Genomic DNA, 22738 nt, shown 5'->3' on the forward strand with positions numbered 1-22738 from the left:
ACCGCAGAAGTCAATTAAAAATTACAAAATCACTTAAAAAAGTCATGTCCATTGTGCCGTAAATAGTCATATCCTCTCATCTCGTATCTCACATCGTCATCATCATTATTGTCATTAAAATATGCGCGCACGAAATTTATTAGATCAAACAATTAACACCATTCACAAGTTTATTTCTCATCACATAAACGCCCATGCCTTTTCGTGCGAAGCGATATCAATTTGCGGACATTCTATCAGTTCATGACTTTTTATGGAAGCTCTCATTCATAAAAATTCTTCAATGGTGACAAATTACATCATCGTCCGTTGATGGGATTTTTGATTGAGACTTTTTAAAAATTGACATCTAATTATTTATTTTCTGAAATCTCTGTTCAAACACGTACCGAGAGCGAGTTAATTAGCATTTAAATTAATCAAAAATCCTGGATTCACGATCGTGATTTGATATTTCACGCCTTGTTTCGATATGTACTTCGACACTCGTCAAATCAAGTCACATATGCCGGAAACAAGTTCAATTTTTTTTTTTTGGCAATTCATTATATCGACCAAAGCAAATCAACGAAAAAAATAGATTGAGGGTTAATTGGTTGGTCAGTTACACTAGAAACGAACAAATATTGACTTGAATGAGAGTAACCACAAATAATGTACAGTTTTATTACAATCGTGGTCCGTTTTGTAGCCTTCAATAAATTAAAAGTATAGCGCACAGTTAGGGGTGTGTTACCATTAGCTCCTAATAATTGCTACAAATTAATAAAATCCTGGTTCTTGAACTAGCACCTTTCAGACATTTTTTTGTCATGCTGTGAACTCAACCCAAAAGATTTCACCGGATTCGGATTTTTCAGACAACAATTGCAAACCATTGTCATTAAATGACTGCACACACGTTTTTTAACGGTCATGAGCAAAACAAAAATTGTATTGAGCGAATTTAAATCGCATGACGTTGCCTGTCTTAATTGTGTTGCGTTGATTCTTTTAATTATAACAAACACAAAAATTGAAAAATTAATCAGGAAGTATTTCATGCGTAAGCTGTTTACGGAAAACAAGCAAAAAAAAAATAATATTTTTGTTGTTAATGTCTAAATAATTGTTACTCTTGCTATTATTTTTATTTATTAACACAAAAAACGTGAACGTATCAATATTTTGACAAGTAATGTGCTTACAAAGTTCAAAATTTAACTACAGAAAAAAAATGTCGACAACTTTGAGGAAGAAGACCTGAATAGAAAACCTAATGAATGGGCACAATTATGATCATTATCAACAACAAAAAGTGGCATTTTTGTTGAACGTTATTTAATTTGATGTCTTTGTTCATGGGTGCTCAATGTCTGACTCGATGTGAGCATTATTTTATTGTGTTCGCATGTGATTGACTCGAAGTCGAGATTTTATGAGAATTTTGTTTTATTTTTTTTGAGATTTTTATTTAATTATTTTTTTTTTTAAATATTTTAGATTAAAAAAATTTTTTTTAGGGTCTAAGACCACAAATATTTTTTTAAAAAAATACTTGAGCCCGATTTTCACAAAATCGCATCACAAAAATGATGACTCATAATATTTTAAATGCTCCCTTTGTGATCTTAGTCACAAACATAAAATCTTTGCGCTTTCAACATGAAGACCTGTGATGATTTGCCAAGTTGTGATTCACTTATAATGACGTACAAATATTAAATGAGTGACGAAACGTAAAGAAAAACGTGTTTTATATCTTTTTTTCTCTCTCGTTCCTCGTCATTCCACGCGTTAGTTGTGCTCGTGATTATTTCGCAGTAAAAAAAGTGACTGATCAAGGTTGGTCCACTAATATGTTGCAGCTTTCATTATCAACTTTTCAAGTGGCGAGTTTCTATCAATCATTTTGCTTTAACCACTGGTAAAATGACAAAAGGAAAACCTTTTAGGTAAAACCGGAAACGAAATTCTCGTTAAAAGTATTCAACCTGCATTTTTTTTTGTACTACGGATTAAAAGTACATGAAATAGGCTGAATGTTTATTTTGAGTCTCATTCAGCTCCAAGTGTTCACAATTAATAAAAATTAAATTATTTGTTATTGAAAAGAAGAAAAAAAAATTTTTTTACAAATTAAAATGCTTTTGTAAACATTTTGAAGAATCATCACCTTGTCAAATTAAATTACGATCATCATGCTCGCGAAATGTCAAGAATCGGGCATTTCCTTATGACTCTTATGACTTGCATGAAGGTGCAAAAAGTGAAATGTCGAGTGGTTTTGGAATTTCTTGGATGATGGATGATTTGTCAAAAATTAAAGTCTTTGAGTAATCGATTTAAACAGCTTCCTTTCTTTTTTTGGTTTGACGTTAGCAAATGCACGTAAACCCAAATGACACACATTAGTGAACTTTTATATGCAAAACATTTGTAGTAATTTAATAACCCGTCATCATCGTCGTCAACAATTTTGCTCTTTCTCTCTAACTCTCGATCTGTAATTATCTCAGAGCTACATAAATATCCGGACACTATCATCATCATCATTTTTTTTTTGCATTTTTACGATGATACGTGAATAAAAAGTCGTTTTTTCTTGTGAAACTGCGTGCTCTGGATTTGATTGGATCGCGATGAAATGATAAATATTGCTACAAATTAATGTGAAAAAAATAATAAAACGTTTATTATTGCCATTAATCCCTCTATGAAATCGATTATCCGATAGACTTATTAGGAATTTTATTTTCATTTTTGTATTATTTGCCGCATGCATGCATGTAAAACATTTAAAATGTACCTATAATAATAAAAAAGGGAAAGTTTGCATAGAAAAGATATAATTGTAGGTACCTCACACTGTCATTTCATTTTTTTCTTCTTCTTCGTCGTCGTCGTCGACTAATAGATGTTAGTTGTGAATATGGATTATTTCGGATTATTATTAAAAGTTCGTTTGAAGACGGTTTCTATGGTTGTGTGCAGCTAATAGTATTTGTTAGGCTTCATTTGTGGATGAAGGTATGTTGCTCTCAGGGGTCTCAAGTAATTCGCTGTTTTTGCTAAAAAAATAATAAATATTTAAAGAAAATAAAAATTAATCAAGAAATAAAAACAAACAAATGAAAAAATAAATATAAAACTAGTCAAGCGTTGGGAAAATATTACTTTTTATATGTTGCTCAAAAATATTTTTTTATTATATACTTTAATTACTTTTTATGTTTAGGCCGCTCCAAATGAAAATGAAAAATAATTTTTCCGATGCCAAAAATAAATAAAAATCGAAAAAAAATTAAATGGGGCAAAATAAAAAAAAAAGTTAAAAATTTAACCAAAAATGACCGTTTTTGGGTGTATTTTCATAATTTTTCAAGAAAATTTCCAAAAATTTTTAAATTTATTCTAAATTTTTTCTAATAATTAGAAAATCATATTTATCAAAATTTTTTCAACTAAAACTAAATATTTTTTTTCATAAAATTATTTTTTTTTTTTCAAAATTATTTGACAGTTATTTTTTATGACTTTTTTTTTTTAATTTTTAATCATGAAATATTTTGAAAAAAATTATAAATAAGCAAATCTCAAAGTAAAATAGTAAAAAAATCAAAAAAAAATATAATTTAACGCTCAAAAATTGATAATAATTTTTCATAAATATTTGGTATGAAAATAGCAATCAAAAATTTTTTTTATTTTGCCCCCCCCATTTTATTTTAAAAAATTTTGGACTTTATTTTTGATTTTCATTTGGAGCGGCCTTATGAATTTTTCGAAAAATAATTTAACATGGCTAAAAATAAAGTAATAAAATTTAAAAACAAAAATTAAAATCAAATTTAAATTTTTTTTTGATTATTTTTTAATATTTAATTTTTTTTTTTAAAATAAAAAAAATTTTTTGATTTGATTTTTTGATGGCCAAAAGTAAAATAAAAAAAAATTTTTTTTAATTTTTATTTTTAAAAAAATTGTTTTTAATTTTACTTCTTCTTTTAATTTTTTTTTAGAACAAATAATTTTTCTATTTATAAATTTTCTGTATTTTTTCAAGGCTTGTTTGATCTTTCGTGAAATTTATTGACACCTCTTCCTGCACGAGAAACGACAATAAAATCCGTGAATATGGAAATGTAAAACAAAGAAAGACCTTTCTATCGCACATAAACTATAAATAATAACTAAATACACGCAAACACACAACAAATTATAATATCAAATGATAAAATAAATGCAAGTCTCATGCAAATTAGTATCATTTTGTTTTTAGAGTCGTTTTACTGGTGGATGTATCGTGTTCCGTTTTGATCGTCATCCTCGTTGGCAATTCGAAAATTTAAATTAAAGATACACAAATAAATAAATAGTCAACAACATAATTAAACGTGCAGCTTGCAACAAACTACGGAATGATATAATTTTCAAGTTTAGTTTCAATTCAATGGTAATAATTGCTTTTGCTCAATATGTTGCAGATACACACATGAATGTCTATTATTGAAGGCAATTGACCTTATCGACATGAAATATCTGTATCATTTTCTTATTATTACTTTTTATTTGTACACACAGCTCACACATGACTTTATTAAAGCATAAAATTTTATAATGAATGGATTTTCTTGTGTGTCTCTTTTTTTATTATTAAAAGTGGTTATTATAGATTTATTGTGCTGAAGGTCTAGTGTACCCTAAAGTAATATAAAGCGAGTAGAAAAAAAAAGTTATTACACATCTCGCGGTTGTCTTATTCTTGCATACAAACTTGAAAAAGTCACTGGCCTCACCTTAGACTTTATTATTATTCATGCTTTATCCCTTTTTACATGAAATTTGTCTGTGGCATGACAACACAAGTACTCTTTTGCGCGCAAGTTTCGCACCTCATTTGAAAATATTATTCACTCTTCACCTGATCTTGCGTCAGACGTGTAAAATTTTCCAGATCTACCGATTTTTTTTAACGACTTGCGATGCGAAACGAGCACGTTAAAAGTTTAAAATGGATGGTAATAACATGTCTTCTCTCTATGAATGTGTTCTGCCCACCTCCTTCCTTTCGTCGGTCATCATTATGCTATTGCGCTTCTTTACCCATTATTCGTCAATTAGAATGTACCTTATTCACTTATCAACTCCAGCAGATCTAATCTCTTGCCATGTTGCTTGCTTTACGTTGCCGAGGCGAAAAGTGTGAAGGAAGTAAATAGAAGGGAGTTACATAAAACTAGAATGAAAAAAATTAGAGCGCTTTTTAAAATTTTTCATTTCAAGTCAGTTTAAGTTTTTACAGACAGACCGATTTTGATAAAGAATTTTGTTTGAAATGCAGTAAAAAGGCATAAAACTGGCATGGAAAGTAAAGGAAAGAAAGAAGATAAATGGTTATGATGACGAGAACGACAACTACAACAACTAGTGATGTTCAGAAAAGGGCGTTAAAGCTGATTTTTTGTCGTTATCTAGTTACGTAAAAAGGGAATTTACTCGCAAAAAATATAAAGAAATTATAGGCTCCTCATATGTTGTAGGCATAAATTACACAGACTATTTTAAAATAATTTTAAGTGAACTGTAAAATTGTAGAATAAATGAAGAGAAACGACGACGACTGCTTTTGTTCGCCAGTCCGTGCCAATTTTGCGCCTGCCAAATAATTTTCGCATAAATGACTTTTAATTTTGGGCCTTAGACAATGAACGTGCACGGAAATAATAGGAAATTATTACAAAATAACTGGCAAAAGTCAAATGTTTATTACACCGGCGCGTACTCGACGTTTTTGCATTCTTGGCATGAAAACGACATTCTTTGTAATTTTTTCATCCATTTTCTTTAATTTTCAGCATTTCCTTTTTTCAGTGTTTTACCTACTTTTTGTTGACTTGTCCTAGTCTCCCCTACACTGAAAAAGAACAAGTCTCGAGCCATGAAAAGTGGCAAATTGGTTAGTTTTACTTTTTTGACTAAATTTTTAAAATTTAATGAAAAAAGATTAAATTTAAAAGGAAAACCCTAAAAAAAATTTTCTAAAGAAAATTTCTTCAAATTAGTTATTCAAAAAAATCTTTTTGATTTATTTAGGATTTTTTCTATTTTTTGCCCTAATTTTAAAATCTAGCAAAAAATAAGTCAAAAAAGCTCAGATTTTTCACGTCTCACAGTCTTAGACGTGATATTTTACATTGTAAGAAAATAAAAAATAGGGCTTCCGAAATCAGTCTTCTTTCTCCCGTGAAATCATGTCTAAATGAACTTCAAGTAAAAACAAAACAAAACGAAACAAGGTATTAGTACCTACCATCGACTTGTTTACTTACAACTCATGCATGCAATTTGTACTTTTTTACTTCTGTTTAACTTCTTTTACATGCGATTCGGTTGAAACTCCAGCAAAGTGCGGTGGTAAAAATGAAGCAATTGATTAAAAACATTAGCAGAGAAAAATATAAATTAAATAAAAAGTTTTCTTCTTTTTTCTGCGTTCGAGTATGTTCGTTTCGTTTGCTCACTAAAACTAAAACTTACAAACTGGTGTAACGCTATTTTAATGTAAAATCAAGTAAAATTTTAATTGTACATTATTTGGTTGATTGCCTTGCGTTGTTGGTGCTGCCGCGCTTCCACAAGCGTGAAAACTCCTGGTACATTTTTTGATGTTTTTGATAAAAATTTTTCAATTACCGTTTTTATTTTGCGTTTAAATACAGAAAATTACTACCTTTCACATTAATTGGCACTAACTAGAGGGAAATTTGTGGTAATTACAATTTTTAGCGTTTTTTTTTTTGGTGAAACCCTGTCGATATTTAGTTGATGACGAATTTATTATTATTATTAATCTTGGACTTGAGAATAAATTACCACGACTTGAGAGAAGAGAAAAGGCAGACTCGTTACTTGAATAAAAAAAATTAAGTGACCACATTCCATCACGCACGCACAAGAAAAACATCTTCAAATACTTCATGTCATAAAAAAATTAACGTTATAATTTCGGGTACCTACGTTTTGCTGATTTTTAGCGCATTTCGAAAAAAATGTAAAATGTGTACGTTAAATTTGGAAATTTTCTGTTAAAAATATTTTAAATTCTGAAAAAAAGAAAAACTATTTTTTGGGCTTACAATATTTTATAAACACAAATTTTACAATAAAAATAGAAAAAAAAATATAATTTTTTAAAAATAAAAACAATTTGTAGGTATTAAAAAATTAAAAATTTTTTTTTTTAAATTATAAAAATTTAAAAAAATGCGCTTTAGTCAATTTCATTCATTAAATATAAAAACTAGCTTGAAGATTTTGATAATGATTGTAATTAAGAGCAGAACCTTTCCTCTCTTGATATTTTTCTGATGGCTCGTTATTTATTTTTTTTTAGATCTACTTTTCGAAAGTAAGTCACGACTGAACTGACAAGAAAACGGCTTCTACCTAATTAATTGCGTCTAATAATTTTTTATAATAAAATATTAATAAAAATTCCGCTCACACACATTTTTTTTGCACATCTTCACCGCAAAATAAGATCATTCGCAGTAGCAGGCGTACAATCATCATCATCTCGGTAGTTGAGTTAATAAAAGCGACATAAATTCCAGCGGCTTGTTATCTTGTCTCACTCGCTTGTTGTTATTAGCAATAAATGACAATAGAATATTATTATTACGATTATTATACGATATAGGTCATGCATGCAAAGAATGAACGTCCAACAAGACATTCCATGCACTAATGGAGTGACCGACAATGTAGTATATGCGGAAAAAAGTGCTAATTCAATTACAAGTTTCTGAACTCGAGAAAGAACACTAATCGCTTCATTGACAGATTTATCAAAACAATCAATCACGAAATTTTAGCACTTTTTTTTGAAGTCCATTAAATGAATCAAAAAAAAAAAAAAATGAGAGTCCCGCAAAATTGCACTCGTCATGATAATTTTATTTAAACGTAAAAAGCTTTTTAAAATTCAAGCGTGGCTTGACCAGATCTTTATCAGTTTGCCATATTTTTTTTGAATCATTTAAAAACAGAAGTGCTTGATGCAAAATTATTATTTATTTTGAACAAAAACATTGATCGTTATCATGATTTTTTGCTGCTTTTGTATTTTTTTTTTGAACATGTTGATGGAGAGAAGTGTGGCCAATGTTGATTTTATTTTTGTTATTGTTAAACTTGACTTGATTAATTTGTTTGAAGTTCATTTTTTGGCTAAATAATTAATTTTTGTTTCTTTATTTTTTCAGATTTCGTTTGAACTAAAGGTGGAGACGAATCAAGTGCAAGACTTAAAAGGTAAGAAAAATTTTTTGAAGTTAAAAAAAAAGTTTTTTAAATTGTATAGTTTTGTTGTTTAAAAAAATTAATAATTTTATGAGATTTTTTTTGCGTCGTGAGACTCATAAACTTAATTTTTGTTATTTTTTTGTCTAATGCGTGGATGAAAAAAATGGACTTAATCAGTAATAATCCTCTCAATTATTTTAATGAATTCGCCGTAATGTGCTTTTATTATTTTAAGACAAATTTAAGTGGCTTGAAGATGATCCGCTAACTTCCTCCTACGACATGAACGTGATTTTAATGCGAATTTGAGCTCATCTCGCTTTAATTTTGAATTAATGTACCGAGCAAACCTACAATTATTTTATGAAAATATTGAAATAAAACATGAAAAGTAGATAAACTTTCACCTAAACAACACACACATTCTCTGCAGCAAGTAACGCAAGTCCATTCATTACTATTAATTTTCGCGCGTTGCTGCTGCCGTACATTCAATTCTTATCCTCACCCATTATTATTTTTATTATAATCATGATCACGCAATACACGGTATTTAATGCACTTTGCTGGAATTCAAAAGAGAGCGAGCGAGCCTTTGTATCGTTAAATAACTCTACGAATATTTATGGAATTTTTGCGAGTTGTTTAAAAAAGTTTATAATACATAAAAAGACACTAACTCTTTAAATTATTTAATAATAATGTTTGTTGCACTCGCAAATACAGTAGGATGGACAACTTTTTGTCGTTAACTGACAAGACAACGGCACGAGAAATTTCCTCCTCTACCTAATGAATGTGGCAAAAACGGCATCATTTAATGAAAATCTCTGAAAAAAGATCTTTCGCGTTGATATTTTGTAGTTGTTTCTTGTTGTTTATGTAAGTGCATGTAGCATTTGCTGTTATATGAGAGCCCTCGCACCACGACGACGACGACGTGCTATTGTTTTGTCTTGTCTATAATATTAACATGTTGCCCCAGCCTCTCTCACATATGTTTCAAACATACGAAAATTTTTATTGTTATTAAATATTTTTTTTTCAAAGCGAAAAAAAATATAAACATTACTTTTGAGAGAAATTTTTATCCGAGCTTTTGTATAAATATTTCGTCTGGCGAGATTCGATGTCTTTTGTTATTGTTATTAAATATATTTAATATGAGTGATTACATCATCGGAGTCATCATCATCATTATAAAAATTACGATATGTGTGAATCCTCCGGTAATTTTTTTTTTATCTTCATGCTTCAATAAATTAATAAGTTTTTGGTGTTATGCGGTAATGAGTTTGTTAGCGGCTTGTCTAGCGATTTTTTTTTTGAAAGTTTTTTGTCTGGCTTTCTTTTGTGTGTTGATACCTTTTGTATTAGATGATTGCAGATTACCTAGTTTTTGAATTTGGTATGATGTGTGATGAGTAAAAACAAACAAAAACTGGAACTAAAAAATAAATGAAATTGAGGCTGTTGCAAAGAAAACTAAAAAAATGAATAATTTTTCGAAAAAAAATAATTATAAAATATAAAAGAAATTTTGAGATGAGAGTTTTGTTCATAATTTTTAAAATTATATTTAAAAAAATTAAATTATTTAGTTTAATTTTAAAATTATATTTAATTCAAAAAAATTATTTATTCAATTTTAAAATAAAAAAAATTAATTAATTTTAATTAATTAATTAATATTTAATTTAATTTCAATTTTATTAAGATCAAAATTATTTTTTCTTTTCAAATTTAAAACAAAAAATAAAATAAAATATAAATTGAACTATAATTTAAAAAATCACCATCAAGGCATCGGACAATACCTATTAAGGAGTTTCATTCCGAGAAGCCTTAGACAAAAAATTGCGATATTACCTTTTTTCCACACATGATGGCGATCCAACCTTTATCTCTCTTATTTCATCTACGATTTCCGAGATATTGATTAAATCCGTTGCGAAGTATGACCGTGCGCCGTCTTAAGATTACCAAACTGGATGGATGAATGACTATAACTATCTGCTATTATTGGTATAATTATGACCGTACTTCATCTCACAGTGAATAGTGAATATCAATAATAAATAATAATACCTCAATTGAATAATAATCAGCTGTTTGCAGTAATAATCGTCGTGCAACGTAATATTTAAATACACAGGATGCATGCAAATGATGCGAATTGGATATGGATCGCATATGCATGTTATTTTTGTAACCTACATTGGAAAAAAAAAGTTGGAAATATTTCGTTAGTGAAGCAACAACACGTTTGGGCACATAAATCACGATGATCACCTTTTTCACACCACATAATTGACAAGGCGGCCATTAACGAAAGAACGAACACAAATTCTGAAATATTATTAAAAATAACGTTTTCACATGCTGTAAATGGATGCCCGATGTATAAACAAAACTAAATCTTTTAACATAAACATGGGTGTGTGAGAAATGTTTACTTTAATCACGTTCTTGTTCTTACATCTTGCTCATCATCGTGTCGTGCGTCGTGTTAAGTCTGATTATTCACTAGAACCGAGACGTTTTGTTGATTAAGTAAGAATCTTATGTAAGAGTTAGTTCTTGTCATTCTGAAATCATGTCAATGCGTAATCAAAAGGGTCTCAAGTGGATCGTGCACTCAAGACGATTTATTTATCGCACTTCTTCACTTTGTTATTTTTTTTTCTGGTTAAATTAATATTTTTAAACAACATTAAAAGTGAAAATATGGTTCAAGTTGATTAAGTTTTATGGGGCAATATGCGTTATTTATGAAAATACTTGAGAAAGAAGCATCTGCTCTAGATTTCAAAATGACGAAGAATAAGTCTGGTTTGTGCGATTTATCATTTCAAAGTAATGATATTGATTTCATTTTCAAAGGAACGACTTTTGATTCATCATAAAACTGTTTTGTTATAAATTTTTGTTCATCATAAAAAAAAGTTCAAAATTTCATCAAAAAACTGCTTTTCCCAATTTTTTTTAAAGAAATTTACTTACAAAGTTTTGAATGTGTATTGGGTCTTCATCGAGAATAAGAAACAAGAAAAGTTTTTTTTTTTTCATATCGAAAATTTTTTACTGAAATCAGTATTTTTGCGTGGATTTTCTTTTCTAATATATTTTTCTCAAAAGTAACTGAAAATAATTTTTAAACATTTTTAAGATTTTTAACATCAAATGTTCTGAAAAAAATTGTGAAAAAAAAATGTTGGAAATAAATTTGGACCAAAAAGAAAAAAATCTTCAAAAATGTTTCTTTATGTAAATAAATTGGAACAAATTGCAAAAAGATTTATAAAAAGATGAGAAGCTTAACATAAAAAATCAATTTCAATAAAATAAATTGATATTTCTGTTAAACACAAATAATTCGAACATTTTTCTAATAAATGAAGAAAAGTTTTTAACATATGTCCATCATGTTACGAGAAACTTTGTCATCCGGTTGTCCATCCAGATCTACTTTTACCATGTCTCTAATACATGACATTTAAGTTCAGTTTCATGCAAAGTAAAAGTATAATATGTCGAATCAAATTCAAATCAAACAATTTTTTTCTCTGGCATACATGAGCTCCGAACATGATGATTGAATTAAACATTTGTTAGACACGGATTTGTTTGTAATATCGTATAACGTAATAACAAAACAAGAAATAAACGCGAACGATATAAAAAAGTTATTAAAATAAATTACGTTGAATTAAAAAATGATTTTATTTTAATGATACCCATGACACAAAACACACAGAACTGATTATCAAATAAACTTTCTTTCGCTTCTTGCACGGAGTTTTTTTTTCCTCAGTTGAATTGAATTCAATAACGAAACATGGTCGGTACAAGTATAACGGTCATCTGCATTCTTAGCAGAGAGAGATAGCTTCTTAGTTAAACAAACACACATGTTTCCACAATAATAATAGAGAGCAACATGACCAGGGGCGCGCAAAAAATTTCTATTTAAAACACCGCAAGATCTGCATTTACAATCAATTACGCTCGCTGCTTCGATTTCTTGCTCGAGTATTAAGCAGTCCAGCGATCCAGTTTGTTTGGACGAAATATATAATGATACGTTAATGATATATTATTGCACTTCGGCTGCATGGCATGCATGCAAAAGTCTTGAAAAGAGGAAAAATTTAAGTATTAAGTGGTAATTAATATCAACGAATGACGTGAATAACTGTCTTGTGAATAAATAAAGTACAGCGCGCAGTAATTCTCATATATATCCTTCAGTTGTTTGTTCGATTCAATGTAAAATAAATAAAATAAACAGTTTTGCTGTGTTGTTGCAATGATATTTGTTAATTTTGTTTCTCTCGCATGTGTGTTTGTGTCATTGCTCCAGTCAGTTGGACGTCGCTCACTCAAGTCAAGAGTGAAGGGAGTCAAAATTTATATTGTTTTATGAAGTGATTAATTAAAAATTTATTTTTTTCGGTACCTTTGTGGTGATATGAATTTAGATAATTTTTTCTTTTTTAATCAAGCAAAACATATTTTCATAGAAATATGATAATCTTAGAAGAAATTTTCTTCTTCTTTCCCAAAATTATTTTTTTCCCTTAAATAATAAAAAATCCTAAATAAAGCCAATTTTTTTTACATTTTTAAGTAATTTTTAAGATTGATATATTTTTAAATTTTAAAAATATAGGTAAATTTAAAATTATAAAATTTCTCCTTTTTTCCCTCAAAAGTTTAAATCTTTTCAAAAGTTTAAATTTTGATCAATTTTTATAAATTTCTTGAGAACGAGGTTCTCTCAAATTTATATCCACCGTTCAAGTGTTAAGCAGCATAAAAATTACAATTTTAAGTAATATTTTAAAAATTAAGATATGTGAATTTTCTTATACTTAATTGAACATTTTTACTGAAAAATTAAGAAAATTTATAAACTTTTTATTGTTTGTTAAAATTTGGCAAAAATATTTTTAATAAATCGATACTCAATAGTCGATCGAAGAAAATTTTTCAAAATTCGAAGGAAGGACATCCAAAAAATTTCCAACAATTGTAACACCCTCAATTTTTACTACAATTGCTATTTTTATAATAAAAGATAAAGCTGAAAAGAACTTGAAAAAATTGCACAACAGACAATTCCGAGACAGCCACGTGAACGCCCCTAATCTCACCACAGGTAGAAGTCGCGTCGAACAGAGAATTTTTAATTTCATTAGTCGCCTTGTCCCAAATTTGCTGCGAAAAAATCCTCAACTTCTGTTTTTTTTCAAGCCGGTCTTAAAAAATTGCCTGCTAAAAATTTTGCAATCTACAACGCGTACGATACAAAAGCAAGCAGAGATACTTTAATGAAGCTTATAATCCATTGAATTGCTTTTTTTCTTGATATTTATTTTTTTTTCTGTGTAATGTTCACATATCAAGTCTTTATTCCATTCAATAACACACACTCTTGGATTGTAGTTGTTGTTGTATTTGCTTACAATAAATTAATAAAACGTACTGTGAAAAAGTACTACATCATGCTCGAGGTCAGCAACTATCGTAACAAAATTGACATGACTTGGATCTGCTCCGTGTGTGCGTTTGTGTGTGGATTTTGTGGAGTAGTTGCCTGTGTATGAAAAGAGTTAATTTTATGCTACATAGAATTATTTTTTGTAATTATAATAATGAATAGGTTCTGCTGTTTTTTTTTGTGTTTCGTACAAAAGTTGTCAGTGTGTCTGCGAGTTGTTTCAAGTTAAGTACAAAAATGCAAATTATTATTATAAATACCCTTTTTTTTGTTAGATTCTTATTGATAGACAGCCAGAAGTTGTTCGTGTATTTTTGCGTAGATTAACAAACAAACCAAGATGGATTGCTGTTCTGAGACGCAATGGCGACTGATTTACGCGTAAAGTGGAGACAAAGCTCGGAGATTGTAGCCAAACTACTATTGCGCCCTTTTTCTTTCGTTCCTTTCATTTTCCCTAAAAAAAAAACACAAATCCTCTCTCTTTGATATTTTTTCATGAGTATTATTTACCGAAAAAAAAGAAAGGGCGAACTTTGTTTACAGTTTTTTTTAATCATCAAGTTCCACTCACGCAACAGCATCACCTTTCTTCATTTAATGAGTTGAACAAACATAATTCAGCTAATTGAAAATTAAAATGCACCAGACACCTGCGCTTGACCTTGCATGTACTTTTTTTATATGCCTCCGGAGTTAATAAAACACCCACATGGCACCAACTTTATATATTGGGCTTGAAATGAAGAGCGGTTTTTGTGATTGATTCATCGTCAAAAGTGATTTCCTTTCGAAAATAAAAAAGAGAATGACCAAAATTTGATGCAGGCGAGTTTCGGGCACGGCACTCGAATGCCCTTTTGTGGTGAATTGAACAAAAAGTTTGTTTTCAATTTCGTCATAAACAAGCTCTATTGTTGTTTTGAATGATGTTGGACGATGTTTGTTTGACCGAAAATGTCATAAATTTTGTGTGATTGGCAACGCTTCCATTTATGTATCTGTAATGAAAAAAAGGTTAACGATTAACTAAATTCACGATATAATTAAAATATTCAAATTTTTTAGTTCAGCCAAAATTTTTTCAGTTTAAAAATTTTGAAAAAAAAAATTGAGGTGAAGCTATAAAAAGAAATAATTTAAGAAATTAAGCAAAAATGAAAGAAAAAAAAATTATTTTAAAAATTTTTAATTTTTTTTTATTTAATTTTAATTTTAAAATTTTTTCTTTGGAAAATATATTGAAATTGCTAAAATTACCAAAAAAAATTTATAAAAAAAATTCAAAGCTTTTTTAAATTTTTTTTTATCAAAAATATTTTTTCGTCTAAATTCTAAGATTCTAATCAGAATTTCTGACGAAAGATGTTTAAAAATAAATTTCAAGTCTTTTGATGAAAAGTCTTTTTAATGAAATTTGATGAGCAACTCCCCAAACAATTTCAACTGCGAGACACGAATTTTTCACAATTCAAGTGGATTTGTAGACAATGGGACGACAGCTCGTTCATTCCATCCGAGACTAAAGTCAAGAGATTATTTTATACACTTATCATTATATTATTAGCATTGGAATGTGGTTGCACTTTGTTGCGATCAATTGTAAAACGCCTCGTTAATTTTATTTTTCTTCCAAAGATGATGACAAATCGCTTCAGTTTAAAAGTTATTTATTCACGCAATAATCCCGTGTACAATAAAGGGAGATAAAGAAAAACAGTTATGGCAATAAATGCAGGTGCGCTGGTGTAATATATTCAAGAATTCGAATTTTAACGATGTGTTCAAACCTCATGAGATCAATTTTTGATGAAGAATGAAACATCCGCTACTTTGGTCCAAAATAAAAGTCTAATTTATTCAAAAACACTTTTTTAATGAGAAAGTTTCGAGAACATGATCTAACTGCGCAACTAGAGCAGCAAGTGTTCAGGAATTATCGTAATTTGTCAATATCGTGTGTGTACGAGGAGTCAAATGTAGGTTGTTGTTGTTATTTTGTAAGATTATTGCCTACTTGTCAAATGTCTAATTAATATTCACAAGCAACATAACTGGAAATTGAACAACATTTCATGTGTACATTCAACAGCGAACAACTGATTTCGAGAGACAAAGTGTCTCTTGTGGCGATCGATCGATGTATGAAATAACAAGTTACGAGTAGCAAAAAAATAAGTAAACCAGCTAAGCCTATTTTTTATTTATAATTTTTTTTTTGCTTCAATTGAATTCTCATCAATTTTAATGTTTTTAATGTTCTAATCAGGCACGACGACGAAGTGACTTGTCAACTATTTTTATCGTTTCGAACGAGCGACGTAAGTTATTTGGAATCAATTAAATTCCAATAATGGCTACCGCAAGTACCGCCGTGCGCACACATGCCACTCAATCAATAAAATGTTACAAATAACATAATAAAATGATTATACTTTTAAATTTATAAATGCTAATGAAAATGCGTGAATCAGGTGTAATACCGAACACAATAAGTGTTTACTTTGGTAAAATAACCTTCGGAACACATCAATTTGACATCAAATCAAATAATTTTTTTTTATTTGATGATAGTTATTTAGAGTCTCATTTGATTGAATTCCAAAGGAGTCACAACATAATTTTTCGATTTATATACAAAAATGCTAGAAACAACAAGTACATTGATTATTATTATAATATTGTTTTGTTAAAAATTATAAACATACTTAACATGCGAAGAGTAAACACACAAAAAATGCTTGTTAAAATTTGATTGAATACAAGGGAATATTCTGTCAGATGGGTTTTCAGTGGCGTCGTTATATGAGATGACTATAGAAAAATTATAAAAATTTATTTTTTTGCAGATTTATTTTTTAACACTAAATTTTAAACTTACCGATTTTGATCTAATAAAAAATTAAAAAAAAAAAAAATTTTTTTAAAGAAACATTTTAGTTAAAAATTAAATTATTAATTAAATTATTTTTTTTAAATAAAATTAATTAATTTAATTAAAGTAAAATTAATAAGTTTAATTTAAGTTTAATCGAATCATTTACAGCTGAAATGTCGGAATGCAGCGGAATGCAGTCGGAATGCAGACGGAAAAGCTGAAAGAAGATTAAATTAAATTAAATTTATTTTTATTAAAAAATATTTTTAAAACGATTTTACTTTATGAATTTAGTATCAAAATTAAAAAATTAATTAAATTTTGTATTAAAAAATTATAAATTAAAAATAATATTGCAAAAAATTAAATAATATTAATAATTTTAATTAAAAAATATTGTTCTCAATTAATTAATTTTTTTTTATTTTAAAATTATTTGTTGAAATAATTTAAATTTTTGAATGTGACTAAAAATAAAGAAATATCTTTGGTACGTCACTGAGTAATATGTATTTGCTTAAACCTCAAATATACATCATTTTATTGACAATGTTGCGTAAGAATGTGCGCGATGATAAAATCATCTGCATTGTATGTGATATCATTGTCTCGTAAGTTAGTTTGTCTATCATTCTTTGCGAGGTCTCCCATAATACCACAAAAAAAAAATCTTTTTTTTTACATACACACCAGAGGCGTGTTTGTTGATCGACGTATTACTTAATCATATTTAATTTTATTTTCATTCTTCTCTTTATTCATTCAATATTTTATTTTATTATTTTTTCGATTCAATCAGAGATTTCATTTCGACGCATCATCTTTTTATTATTCCACACATTTTCATTTTATTACAATTGTCAGAACAAACCAGAAGTTGATTGAATTTGATGTGCTTCGTTTTAGAGAGCTATAAGGGCACTTGATATACGCAGTGAAGAAATGGTGAGAAAAAAATTTTATGAAATATATTTCTTTTATCATTGACTACCAAATTGGGCTTGAAACTACTTTTTTTCCCTGTAAACAAGAAGGTAAGAGATAAAAAGAGCAACTAATGAGTTAACTTAACGCCCCAAAAAGTCTCCAATATCGACTAGTAGTTGTGTAATCATAAACAAGACAATAATAACAAAAAATCATTTGGACAAATAAATCAAAGCGAAAAAAAAACTAATCTTACACGATGATGTCGACAGTACATGACCATATTTTGCCAAATACATTATTAGAGGCTTTTGTTTTTTTTTAATAATTTTTTTTTTCATTTCGGGTTGATATCAAAAAAACGGGCTCATATTTCATGTCACGCTCATGTTAAGCCATTTATGGCAAGAAGTTTCTTCATGTACTTGATGTATGTTGAAGGTAAAGGAAGAACATGTAATTAAAAGTTAAGCAATGTACGTACACTGGTTAAATGAATTTTAAATGATTTCCTAGGAAGTATTCCCTTACTTGTTCGTGTGCGTTCTCAACGTTGCCTCAAATTGCATAACACACAACTACAACTTTTGACCTTTTTTCATCGTCGAGGCAGGCAGATGCGCGCACATCATCAACATTGTCTTATCTGGAATCTCTTTCTCTCGTCGACAACATGATCATGCCAGTGAAATTGAGCAACTTTATCTATGAGCATCTCAACATCGGCACCTACGCACACCGCAACTCCACTCCGATCATATCGTAAAATATATTTTCATCCACTTAGAAATATTACTTTTTGATCTAAATTGTTTAAAGTTTATTAAAAAATATGGTGAATTTGCATTTGAACGCACTCACACATCGAAAAATGCATTTGCCAAGCCCACCTTCGGAGCTCAAATAAAATAAAACTTTTTTATAAAATAATAATAATATTCAAAACCAGTTCAACAAGTCAATAAATTGAGCGCGTTTGGTGTTTTTTTTTATCGGAGTATGCGTGCGTTCTGTATGCAGCTTTGTGAATGTTTGAAAATTATTAAAATTAGAGCAAATGGTATGATGACATTTTTTTTTGCTTTTTTTAATTGGGCGATTCGATATGATAAAAAAAATGTTTTAATGTATTAATTAATGGCTAAGAGAGAAAAAAGGTCTGATACCTTTTAATGTTCCATTTGCTTAAATAGACAATTATAATTAAGTTATTTGAGGTCTAATCATAAAATTAAACGTTCAATGACAATGTTGTTAGTTTGTTACCTAGTGACATATTTTGTAATATTTTAATCAGAAGTTATTTTATATTAAAAAGACAGTTGGATGTCCGCATTATTCGTAGGTGCGGAGTTGATGTCAATTGAGTCACATGGCCAAGATGATTAAATTATGTATCGCTGTGACGTCAAATGCGATAAGAGATGGAGATAAATGATATCAAAATATTTATTTTTGAATTAGTTAAGATGTCTCTATCCAAGAAAATTTCTATTTAAAGTCTCTTAAAATTTTTCCATAATTTTGTTTTATTTTTTTTAACAAAATTAATAAACATTTAAAAAAATAAATAATAAATAAAAATTTTTAAAGATCGAAATATAAAAAAATATTTTTTTAATAAATTTATCATTAAAAATTATAATCAAAATTATTTATATGAATTATATTAATTAATTATTTATTAAATTAAATATTAATTAATATTTTTTTTATAAAAAATTATAAATATTTGGAAAAACTTCTAATGAAAATTTAAAAAGCAGTATTTTAAAACCCCCAAAGCCTCATATTTTATTTTTTTGACGAATACAAGGCAAGTAAGTAACTAAATAATATGTTAAAAGATCAAAATTGACAATAATTAACATTTAAGGTGGATTTTTGTTTCCGAAAGATCCACTTTGCTCACACCAAATATGATAAATACCTCGTTTAAATTCTCATAAATTTAAAAATTTACAAATTTAAATCATAAATAACACAAAAAGCATCGAAAACATGTAATATTACAACAGAAAAGACCTTGTCACATACTCAATCATCTTTGATTTCATTATCAACAATCGTGTTTAACTAGTCCTTATACACGAGATAATTAATAATTCTATGAGAAACAACAAAATGACGATCATGTAAATTATTACACCTCTAAATATAATTGTGCACAGGAAACATGATACCCACATCGACCGACCATGTGCAAATTTTTTATGCGATTTGCTCAGTGATCTACGACGATTTCAGCAAAAAAAAAAAACTAGAACTCATCTAGAGTGAGAGGATGCTTGTTGGTTAACCGATTATGGTCATTTTTAATGTCATATTTCATTTTTCGCTGCCGTGTTGAATTACAGTCATCGTTATTGCTATTATTATTATTATAAAGCTACTTACATAGTGGACAAGAAACTTAACTAAACAACAATTTTAAATGAAATGAATAAAATAATGGCGTCCCACTAGAAATAGGTCTACAATAGCTGTGCATAGCGATGGAGCGGTGGTGGCGTAAATATATGTTTATACATACAATCCACTTTAAATGCGATTTAAACTAACTTTAATAATATATTATAGACTTCTTACGCCGATACTTGGAGATAATAACAAACGAGATTTCATGAATGAACGCAAATATTACAATTTTTCGACGTGACGCAGTGTGTAATAGTTAATTTAATGGTGATTTGGTGCTTTAGTACAAATAAAAGTAATTGTAGGTAGTATATATGAAAATTATGAATGGATAAAGATAAAAGAAAAAAAAAATAAAGTGTGAAGGCGCGCAGCTACTTGTGTCGCGTCGTTTTTGTTTTACAAGATGTTCACACTTGTTTACTATTAAAAGTGTCACCCGTTGTGATATTCTTTGTCTCGAGACGTACAGGAACGAACAAATAAATCAATTTTTATGACGGTTTTAGTTCAAATATTGTGGTAGAAAGAAAGATGTTCGACATTCGCGTGGATGGATGTTTGTTTATATAACAGACGCCCTTTTGTTGTGATTTTTAAAACTTTTTTTAAATTTTATCATCACTTAATAGTATGAAATTTAAAACAAATTGTTTCAAAAAATCTGGAAACTAAAATAAAATTTTGAAAATGAAATGAAAAAATCACAAAATTTTAAAACAAGAATGTATAATCGATTTTCAGGATTTTTTATAGCAATTTTTCCCTAATTTAATTAATTAGATCTTTAAAACTTTTTAATTAAGTCTTTAAAAGTGAAAAACAATAAATTTCTTCCATATGAAAGCGTTAATTAACGCTATATTAATATTTTTTTTTAAATTTTGTTTTTTTTTCTCAAGATTTTGAACAAAAAAATTACTGATTTTTATTAGATTTTGTTTTGAAAATAACTAAATTTAAATTTATTTTAAAATTTGAAATTATTTTTTTTAGTAAATAAGGCCGTTCCAAATTTTTTTCGATGTATTTGAAATGGGCGCATTTTTTTCAAAATGGGATTTGCAGGGCAAAATAAAAAAAAAAGTTTTCAAAATATTTCATTGCGTTTTTTTTAACAAATTTGTGGCCCTTTAAAAATACTGAAAAGAAAGTTTTTTTTATTTTTGAGATTTGATTTTAAAATGATTCAGAATTTCAAGTTAAAAATTTAACAAAAAAAATTCACCATCAAATTGTAAAAAAAATTTAAAAAATAATTAGAAAAAAATTCATGTTAAATTTCGTTTTTTTTTCAAAGATATGTGTTTGAAAACATCGTTTGTATTTTAAAAATTTTTTGCGAAAATTACAACGTACAGCACAAAATATGGAAATAAGAATAAAAAATGCGTTAAAAATAAAAAAAAAATTTAAAACGAATAAAAGAAAGTTCAAAAATGTCCAAAAGTGGTCGTTTAATTGATTTTTTTTGCCCTTACAAAATTTAATTAATTTCGGTAAAATTTTAAATTTTTCAAATTTATTTGAAATTTTAGGGGACAAAAACATAGAAAAAAATTTGGTGCGGCCTAAATAAAATAAAAATTTTAAAATAGAAATTATATCAGGATCCTTACCATATTTAAACTTTCCACACCAGATTACATTTTACTACACGACTTTTAATCCGAGATTACAGTTGAAGCAAATGATGTTGTTTACAGTCATAAATTTCCTCAACTCTCGTGTTCTAATAAAAATAATGATTATAAAAACAATCATGGATAATAACAATAATAATTTTCCTACATACATCACTCGAAAAAAAAAAATGAATTTAATTCAAAACTCTTGCGGAGAACTCTAACAAACAATAAACTTTAACGACCGACTGTTTCAAACTCATACACACATAAAGTAATAAAAAACACTAAAAATTATGGAGTGTGTGATATAAATAGATCTCAGATGTTGATTTTGTTGCCTTTATGTGTTAAGGTAGGTCTCCAAACCAAAATATGGATATTGATTTTCCATCACTTCAGTTGCGGTCTTGTGTTCCAAACGAATGCCCCGCGGAAATTACACAAAAAAAAATAAACAAACAGACAAGACAAGGAATTTAATGTATGAGTAATTTCACCCTTTGGCAGGTACTTATCACATAAAAATTTACAAAGAAACGGAATCAATACGTACGAAATGACAATTATTGCCTCACGGTATGTTTTTTGTTCGAATTATTGCAATTTTAACTTGTACGCTGTAATTTAGTTAGGATGTAATTGTCGTAACGTAACGAAGTACTTAGAAAATCAAGAAAATCAGGTCATATAAGAAACTGGTAAACGGACTTTTTGACTCAATTACTCGAAATTTTAGACAGACAGACTTTATTTTTTGTTTAAATTTAAAATTCAGTTGAAAAAATTCTGGCTCCTGGTTGTTAAAAAAAAACGTTTAAATAAAACAAAACAAGCCATACGAATGTTCGGAATTACCAGCAATACTAATAACAATAATAATAAGAGGTAAAAAGACAAAAGTGCATGACATGACATTGCAACAAGAGCAATATACCAGTAAGTACGCGAACGCGCAACACAAAAGAAATACGAAAGAACAGAAATAAAAAAGGGGAGCAAAATTGCAACGACAACATGCATAAAACATAATAAGAGAACAAGAATTGGCTCGACATGGCATGGCAAGGGACCACCATTGTATGACTCATGTCACGAAAC

At 28.3% G+C, this 22738-nt stretch overlaps 1 protein-coding gene across 3 annotated transcripts in view; it reads left to right on the forward strand.

Annotated features, from left to right (window-relative positions):
• The window catches only part of LOC134833238 (semaphorin-1A), a 59244-nt gene that overhangs the window by 19028 nt on the left and 17478 nt on the right, over window positions 1-22738 (forward strand). For all 3 annotated transcript variants that reach the window (XM_063847495.1, XM_063847497.1, XM_063847496.1), the window contains exon 2: window positions 8247-8295. The gene's annotated coding sequence lies outside the window, so the exon portion shown is untranslated. The remainder of the gene's footprint in view (window positions 1-8246; window positions 8296-22738) is intronic.

This window comes from Culicoides brevitarsis, chromosome 3, assembly GCF_036172545.1.
Source record: "Culicoides brevitarsis isolate CSIRO-B50_1 chromosome 3, AGI_CSIRO_Cbre_v1, whole genome shotgun sequence".
NCBI lineage: Eukaryota > Metazoa > Arthropoda > Insecta > Diptera > Ceratopogonidae > Culicoides > Culicoides brevitarsis.